Raw genomic sequence first — 8,605 nt, 5'->3', positions numbered from 1 at the left:
AAAAAAAAAAAAAAGCAAATATAAATTGAATGAAATGAATTGAATTGTACTAGGAGATGCTAAGCTAAGCTAAACTAAGCTAAATCCTACCCAATTTACCCTTTCCAACAACAAAAAGGAGCAGGCAAGTTCAACTACTGAGTAAAGCAAGCAAGCTGAGATGTGTAAGTCTGAGGGATACCTTTCTTACACAGCTCCTGAGAGGGAACAAGCTAGAAAAATTCAAAGCACGCCTCCAAACAGAATGGTGTTTGCATGCTGTTTCTAGGTCCCTCTCCCCAGTCACTGTCATTGTAAAGGCAGCCAGAGAGAAATTCTTCTCACTGGCCACCTACACAAGTCAGTCTTCCCTACCACTCTCCCTTCCCCCCACTCTCCCTCCCTCACCCGTTCCCCCGCCCTCTTCTAGCTTTCACTTTCAGCGTCTGAAGCATCCGAAGCTTTTCTGAAGCGCTTCAGAAGCTCCGAACCGCTTCGGACAGCTCGAATGAGCCAGCGCTTCGGTCCAGGCATCCTGCTTTGGATGCTGAAGCGTCTGAAGTGGCCTTGGATCTGAAGTGCAATCCGAAGCCTCGCACAGCTCTAATACTAAGTACAGGCATACCTCGTTTTATTGCGCTTCACTTTATTGCGCTTCGCAGATATTGCGGTTTTTTACAAATTGAAGGTGTGGGGCAACCCGCCTCGAGCAAGTCTATCGGCGCCATTTTTCCAACAGCATTTGCTCACTTTGCATTTTTTAGCAATAAAGTGTTTTTTAATTAAGGTATGTACATTGTTTTTTTAGACATAATGCTATTGCACACTTAATAGACTACAGTATAGTGTAAACATAACTTTTATATGCACTGGGAAACCAAAAAATTTGTGTGACTCGCTTTATTGCGATATTTGCTTTATTGCGGTGGTCTGGAACCGAACCCGCAATATCTCCGAGGCATGCCTGTACACCTTTGCATGGGTGGGCCTCTTGTAACAAGCTGTCATCCTCAACTGGCATACTGTACTAACTTTCACTCCTAATCTTTCAGTGAACTACCTCTTCTGTGATGCAGAATCCTGTCACTTCAGATCCATTCCAGATTTAACTGTCTACGTTGAATGAGCATGTATAAATCAGTATCGATATAGATTTTCCTCTTTCCCTTCTCGGTCCTTTTTTTGTTTTACCCTTTACAGAATAGTGAGACCTGGGTTTTTTTTCCTGGAGTCCTTTTGCAGCTCAATAAGAACCCCAAAGCAACCAGGTCTAATAAGTAAATTACCACCTCCAGGTACAGGCCATGGATTTCAGTTCTGCTTACACTTTCTCTTGGTGTTTCACAGTCATTTTATAGTGTTGATCTATTTACCTGTCTGTTGTTTTGCACATCTACTTCTATTGACTTTTCCTGTCACTCTGCCTTTCATCTGTGTTTAAACAACCTCATCAAATACTCTTCTGGGTTTCAAAAGGGCCTTTGGAAATTCAGCCGCAAAGTAATTGCCACCCAGGAAATCTGTAGCAGAGCCAGAAATGAAATCTAGAAACCAGGTGCTGCCCCCATTTGTAAAGACTTAGCTTTCTCAAAACTATCTTGCCTGTACCTTTCATATACCTAACTTCTCTTTTATACTTTCTAATATAACTGTCTCATTCCTATCTTATATACTTTCTAATTTTCCTGATTAATAAAGGGAAGCGATGTTTGAAAGGATGCATATTCATATGGCATATGGCAGTGTAAAGGCAAAATACTACCTTGAAACTATATGTTGCTCAAACTAAAATAACCCCAAATAACTCAAGTATTCAATAAACCAATATAAGATAAATTATATGTGGGAAGAATAAGGTTTATTTAGATGCTAATTAGAAACCTCCCATGCAACTAATATTTGTATTTATTAGTGCAATACGTTTAGTAGCTATACAAATGCATATAGTTATTACTACCATTCACTTTAATAATCTATTGCATTATGATTACAAAATGAATTGCTTAGGTCTGATTTCACTAAAAGATACTTTATTTCCTTCAAACTTTTTGACTTACTTTTGTGAGGTTAATTTTGCAGTATGTTCTAGCCAAACTCTGCTTTATAATTTAGATATTGTCATAGGAACAAATCATTTGTAAATATGGGCTTCCAGTGTTTCTTTGATGATACTCAGATTTAGAGGTCACTTGAGTCAAGTACTGATTCTGCCATCTCTCTATTTTTATGTTGTATGTTTGTGGGACAGAAAACTTGAGATACAACTCAATTTCCTGTAGTAAATGCAGACTAAACAGAAGCCATTAGTGGCTGTTGGATTTTAGGGAAACCTGCATATTGTACCATTACAAACTACATCCTAGTGACTGTAAAGTTGTTATATATCTTGAGTCAGTTTTGTAATACAAATCTGAATATCTGTTGTTTTACAGGTGTGTAAATGGGCAAGCTTATATTGCTGAAATTGTTTTTGACTGTTTGGATAATAGTAAGATCCTAAAGTATGACCTACCCTAAAAGGATTGCGTACCTATTAATCAATCTGTGTGTTTGGTTTATTTACTCCTGTATCTTCAAAGGTGGAATCATTTTATTAAATTGGTTAACTTTTCTCAGATTGTGAAAGTATTTATAAACACAAGCTTTACGTTATGACTTCTGCTACGTCTCCTGGGTGGTACAGTAAGCAATCAGAAATGAAATTCTATTTGACAAAATATTTTAAAAAGAAGAAATTAAAAATGACATAAAGTTTAAGGGGAAAATATCATGTATTTGTAATTTACTATTTTTTTTGCATATGACACACACAAGTTCTTGTTCTGAAGTTATTCTGCTCCCTAAGATTCACTGAAAATGTTACTTCTAGTTTCATCTGGTAAGCAGCATAACTTGCGCTTTTCATTATTTTTATCTCAGATATTTATCTCAAATATTGCACACTCCAATTTCCAGGAATTGGTTTTTGGGGAGAGAGCACAGGTATGCAAGGAAATATAGTATTGTCTTCTCTTTGCAAGGCAAAGTAAAAAATAATTCAACCCTGAGTATTTACAAGAAAATCTGGGTATCTTTGTGTTCCTGCTGTAGAGCTAAGGTCTTCTGCAGTATTTGGCAAAACAAATAGGAACTGGAGCCATCTGATATAAATGCAGAGATGGAATATACTTTTATGTAAAATATCAAGCTATGTAAATGGTACTTAAAGCAGAAGATACCCCCTTTGATGATAGCTGAAAATAAATAGCCAAATCATCAAAGTGATTTTCAGTCCAAACGTTCCCTTTAATGTTCAGACCTCAGCTTTCATGCTTCATGGATCATGCCTGCCTTGCCACGAGCATCAACTATCATATGCTGTTTTGTTGGCTTACCCAGCAATCTTTTGGTTTAACTTACATATACAAAGAAAACTGACAGCTCTTTGCAGACTGCTGAAATTAAACACACACATGCGCGCGCGTGCGTGCGTGCACACACACACACACGCACACACACACACTAAAATTATCACTTCAGTAGCTTCCAGTTCATTAAGCATCTGGTTTTCTTTGTTTGTATCTGAGCAAGTCTAAGGGACTCAGATGTATAGTGCTTGTCAAATACCAGATCATTGTTCCGTGATAGTCTGTGAAGCCAGGAATTCTGCTATTAATACTGCTCCCTCATTTCTTCTTATCTTCACACTTTAACATATTAAACAGTTCTCTTCCCCACATCAGACTGGGGATCTGTACTGGCCATTTTGCACCTGTTTAGCATGCAAAATATCTGTAGATTTCAATGGGAGTTCAGCATGGGGACCAAAAGTAAAATATTCAATACAGTGCACTAGGAAAGAGGATTTTGCCATAAATGAAGAACTGGAAAGAAATTACAGTCGGAGGAAGGTTTAGGAGATTGAATAGTCATAGAAATGGAACCATTCTGGGTTGAAAAACAGCACAATTCAAACATAGAACAAGCCTCAGAAGGCTTAAAATAAATGTAGCAGCAACAAATACAGAAGCCTTTAACTACCTCAAGGGGGGTTCCAAAGAGGATGGAGCTAGACTGTTCTCAGTGGTGACAGATGACCGAACAAGGAGCAATGGTCTCAAATTGCAGCAAGAGAGGTTTAGGTTGGATATTAGGAAAAACATTCTTGTGAGGAGGGTGCTGAACAGGTTACCTAGAGAAGTGGTGGAATCTCCATCCTTGGAGTTTTTAAAAGCCCGGCTTAACAAAGCCCTGGCTGGAATGATGTACTCTAGTTGGGGATGGTCCTGCTTTGAGCATGTGTTTGCATTAGATGACTTTAGAAAACTTTAAAGTATGCCAGTGCTTGAAGAACGTACCCCTTCCCCACCTCCTCTGTTCCTTTCTGGCTTCCAGAACACAGCTTCACTTCTTCTTATCAGACAGGAAAAACTAAAGTGGGAATAGCTATCATATCATTGAGAAATTTCTGGGGACTCCAATTTTCCTACAGTAAGACTCATTGTAGGTGTCTCAGCCACAAATTCATAATTCACTTTACTCAAGGAAGGCTAGTTTTCTGCTGTCTGTTCTTCCTTGTCATGTGACCACCTCTCCATTTCAGAGAGAAGAATGGGTAAATAATGCACAATCGTTCAATTATATTTGGGGGATGAAATCTTTCTTTTAAAATATCTCACTTAAAATTGCATCTGGCATCTCAGTTTCTCCAGTAAGAACCATCACTGTATCTTTTTATCTTCCTTTCTTGTTTAGCATTGGGTACAGATTGCCTAGTCTAATACAGTCTCAGTGATGACATATAGGGAAATGAGAGTAGGAACAAAGATCCACACACTCTTTCTCCCTTTATGCTGTCACCATAAGAGGATGTATTGTGGTACAGGTGGGTAGAATAGGCAGCTATCATGATAACAGCTATCAATACTACCATATTCACTAGGGGTGTGTGAAATGGGCTGTATTTGATTCAGATTTGGATTCAATCCGAATTGGGGACAGTGATTTGATTTGTCGATTCGGATCACTGCCCCTGATTCAATTAGGCCGAATCCGAATGTGAAGATTTGATGCTGGTTCAGAGAATCAGTGATTCAGCCACAGACACGGCTTTAAATGTTTTTTCTACGTACCTCGAGGTACCAGGTGTGGCTCATGAATGCTGCAATGCTGGGGCAGATGGAGCATCCCACAGGAGCACCCTCCCCCCAACTGAGTGCTCCCTGGCGGACCTGGAAGTGGACTGGAAGTGCTTCTAGTTCATTTCCAGGTCTATTGCCAAGCATGTTGGGGAGCCCCCCACACTCCTGTGGGATGCTTCATCCACCTCAGCATCGCAGCATTCACAAGCTGCCTGGTACCTTGAGGTATGTAGGAAAAGCTGTGTCTATATCTGAATCATCAAATCTTTCCAAATGTCTCCGAATCGATTCAGAGGGTTCCAATTCAATTCAGAGAGATTAAAGGGTCTCCTGATTTGATTTGGATTCACAGATTTGGCTACCAAATCAGGCTGAATCTCTGCCGATTTGAATCGGGGACCCAAGCTTTGCAAAGCCCTAATATTTACCCAAATCCATATTTACTCTAAGACAAGGTCCCCCCCCTCCCCATTTAACATGGTAATAGGGGAAAGCTCCTCATCTTAGAATTCAGTATGAAGTTGGTGGGGGGTGGAGGGAGGTAGGCACTTGCTGTTGTTTGGGCATCAGCTCCTATGCTGGGTTAGTGCTGCAGCTGTAGCTGCTCCCTGGCTTCCCACCCCCTCTTCCCTTCTTTTCTCTTCTTGCCATTCCTCTGCCTGACCCATGTGTCCCACCCCAATTTCCTTTGCCAGCAGGCTCCATTCACGCTGCAGCATGGGTACTGAGTGTAGCCCCATCCTGGGGCTATGCCAGCAGAGCTGCATAGCCTGCATGATTGTTACAGGGCTTGGGCCGGGGCCATGCTCTTTGCCCCAGGCTAGAACAGTGATGGAGCTTGCTAGCCCAGAACAGAAGCTAGGTGGGGAGAGGGGAATACTAGAGGCTTAGGCAGCAGGGGGAGGATAAGAGGCTGGGGGGAAACCATGGAGTAGAGGCTGGGAGAGAGAGACTTCAGGGAGGCAGGAAAGGGGCAGAGTAGGGAAAAACTGCTTAACCCCTCCCCCCATGAAATAAGCCATTCTAGCTTGGGGTAGGCAGAACTCAGGGCCAAAGCCAAAACTGAGCCACCACCTGTCCCAGGCTGTTACTCAAATCTAAGACAAAGCTTTTTTGTCCATGCTGACTGGTAAGTGGGGAACCTTATCTTGGATTCAAGTAAATACAGTAGATTTGTCACCCTTTTGTATTTTCATGTTCCCCAACCAGTGCCTACATGAACTTGTAAAAATACATTTGAAAATTATCAGCTTCAGGGGAAAAGTGTTGTTCTTTATTAGCAACAGACATGGTAAGACATCATGTTTAGGGCTGACCTAATATTTTCTTTTATTAAAATTATGCTAATTCTTCTATGTTTGCATTTGGATTATTGTACATTCCATTTTTTCCTCTCTCAAGCAATTTACATATTACTGTTGAAATTAAAAACTTGGAAAACCAAGAGCATATTAGAGATGTTGCTTGTTTACGTCTCCCATGTGAATTGAATTACATAACTTTTCACACTGGATATATATGGAAGTAATTTACACTTAATAGCAAGTGTAGATAATGCTATTATTACTCACGGAACACAAGATTAAATAAAATACTGCATCTGATTTCTGTGTACCACATAACTTTAGAGATAGTACCTAAACACACAGAAGTTGCTGAAAATAAAATGAATGTTTTTATTAGTAATAATGGACATAAGAAGAGATGGCATTTTTTGTAAAGCTAAAATTATTGCATCATTCATATATATGAGAATTTTCATTGAATTCAGTGGAGTTGTGAGTCAGAGTAAGTAGGCTTCATTGCTATAAAGAATGGGCTCTTAACTTCTTGGAAATAAATAACACAATAGTCAATAAAAAGTACATACAATCCTGTTTGTATTCTTTTATATTCTTTAGTTTCCATGTTGCAGGTAGGAGTGTATTCACTGAGGGCAGGATAAATAATAATATTTTTTAATTGTTGAAGCCCGTTCTATTATCTTCATGAGACCAAATGCTAGAAACCAGTTTAAGGAGGTGTAAGAAAAAACATGAAGTATGTTTGTGTGTGTGTACATATGGAAGGATTTTTATGGATGAACAAAGAGGCCAAGGTGAAGGTAAATTTAACACCAGTTATGATCAATCTTTCTTGTATTCAGCATTTGTTTGCTTATTTAAACCATCCACTTCTCAAAGTAATTCATGGATAAGGCAATTTGTTTAGATAATTCCACTTCACATCTTATTATTGATCAACTTGTTCCTGTCACTTTCAGTGTTTAAATTACGCTTCCCACACCCATGCAATTTAATAAATATCTACAGACATTTAAAAAATTAACCAAAGTTTGGAACAGCAAAGGACATCTCACTTTATTTGCATATATATGTATATTTTTACTATCAACTGTTTTTAAAATATTGAAATTATTTTGGTCTACCTGTGTGTCTGTCTGCAATATTCCAGGCTAGCTTCCTGGATTTTTTTAATCCCATGAAATGAGCTGAATAGAATTTTCAAGAATAAGGAAGGAAAGTCTTTATCATTATACTTTTGGCACTGTTTTTTCAGCAGGTTGGTATTTATACTTCTGTTAAGTGATCCCTACTTGTTTTTAAGAATGTTCCAATTTTTGGAAAGCCAGGTTTTAGAAGGCTTCCTCTTCTATTGCATTCTGCTCGGTCTGTCTGAACAGTCCTACCTGGAGACAGTTATTGGCAGCAGTGCAAATTATCTGGCTCCTATAATGATCTGTTAGAAGGAGAGTATGAGAAACCAGTTCCAATTAGCAATAAGAAATGGTAAATCTATATATCACTGGCAACAATTTATAAATAATATCTTTGCCTGGAGCAAATTCTGGTGATTCAGTGGCAATTTGCTAGAAGGGTTTTAACTTGATTCTCATTTGTAAAGTTAATAGTAGGTTACTTTGTGTTGTGATTGAAAAACCTGAAATCTTAGCTATTATTTAAGCATGCTGATTCCTCACCACACAGAAATTTACCCTCTTATTAAGGGTGTTCCTATCATAAGTGAAAAAGTTTCTTCCATATTTTAGCTTAAGATAAAGTGCAATCTTTATATGTGTGTTGTTGCCATCTGATGGTTTGCATATAGAGAAGGTACAGTAGGGGCACTCAGGGCATGCCTATACCACCTCTGGACTTGCCTGAGAGTACTGCAGTAAAGCAAGATGATGTGCTGAATATATGCTACACCCTGAAATAGTGGGTTAGAGGAGCACTGGGTGCATACCACACTAAGGTGTGCTTATTTACATGTGCCCAGTGCTTTTCTGCAGCAGTTTTGGGGTTTAGGAGGTACTATGCTTCACTATAGCTCTCCTTGGGTCAACTCTCCCTGGATAGACAGGTCTTCATGATGAAGACATGTCTATCCCAACCATGCAGTTGTTTCAGTAAAAGACATCACCCAATAATAACCCTGTAAAATGTGCTAAATAAATAAAATAGCAAATGAGATACTTTGAACAACTTAGAGAATAATGTGACAGA

The sequence above is a fragment of the Crocodylus porosus genome, unplaced genomic scaffold, assembly GCF_001723895.1.
Source record: "Crocodylus porosus isolate Cpor-Errol unplaced genomic scaffold, CroPor_comp1, whole genome shotgun sequence".
Classification (NCBI taxonomy): Eukaryota; Metazoa; Chordata; order Crocodylia; family Crocodylidae; genus Crocodylus; species Crocodylus porosus.
This window is presented reverse-complemented; position numbering follows the sequence as displayed.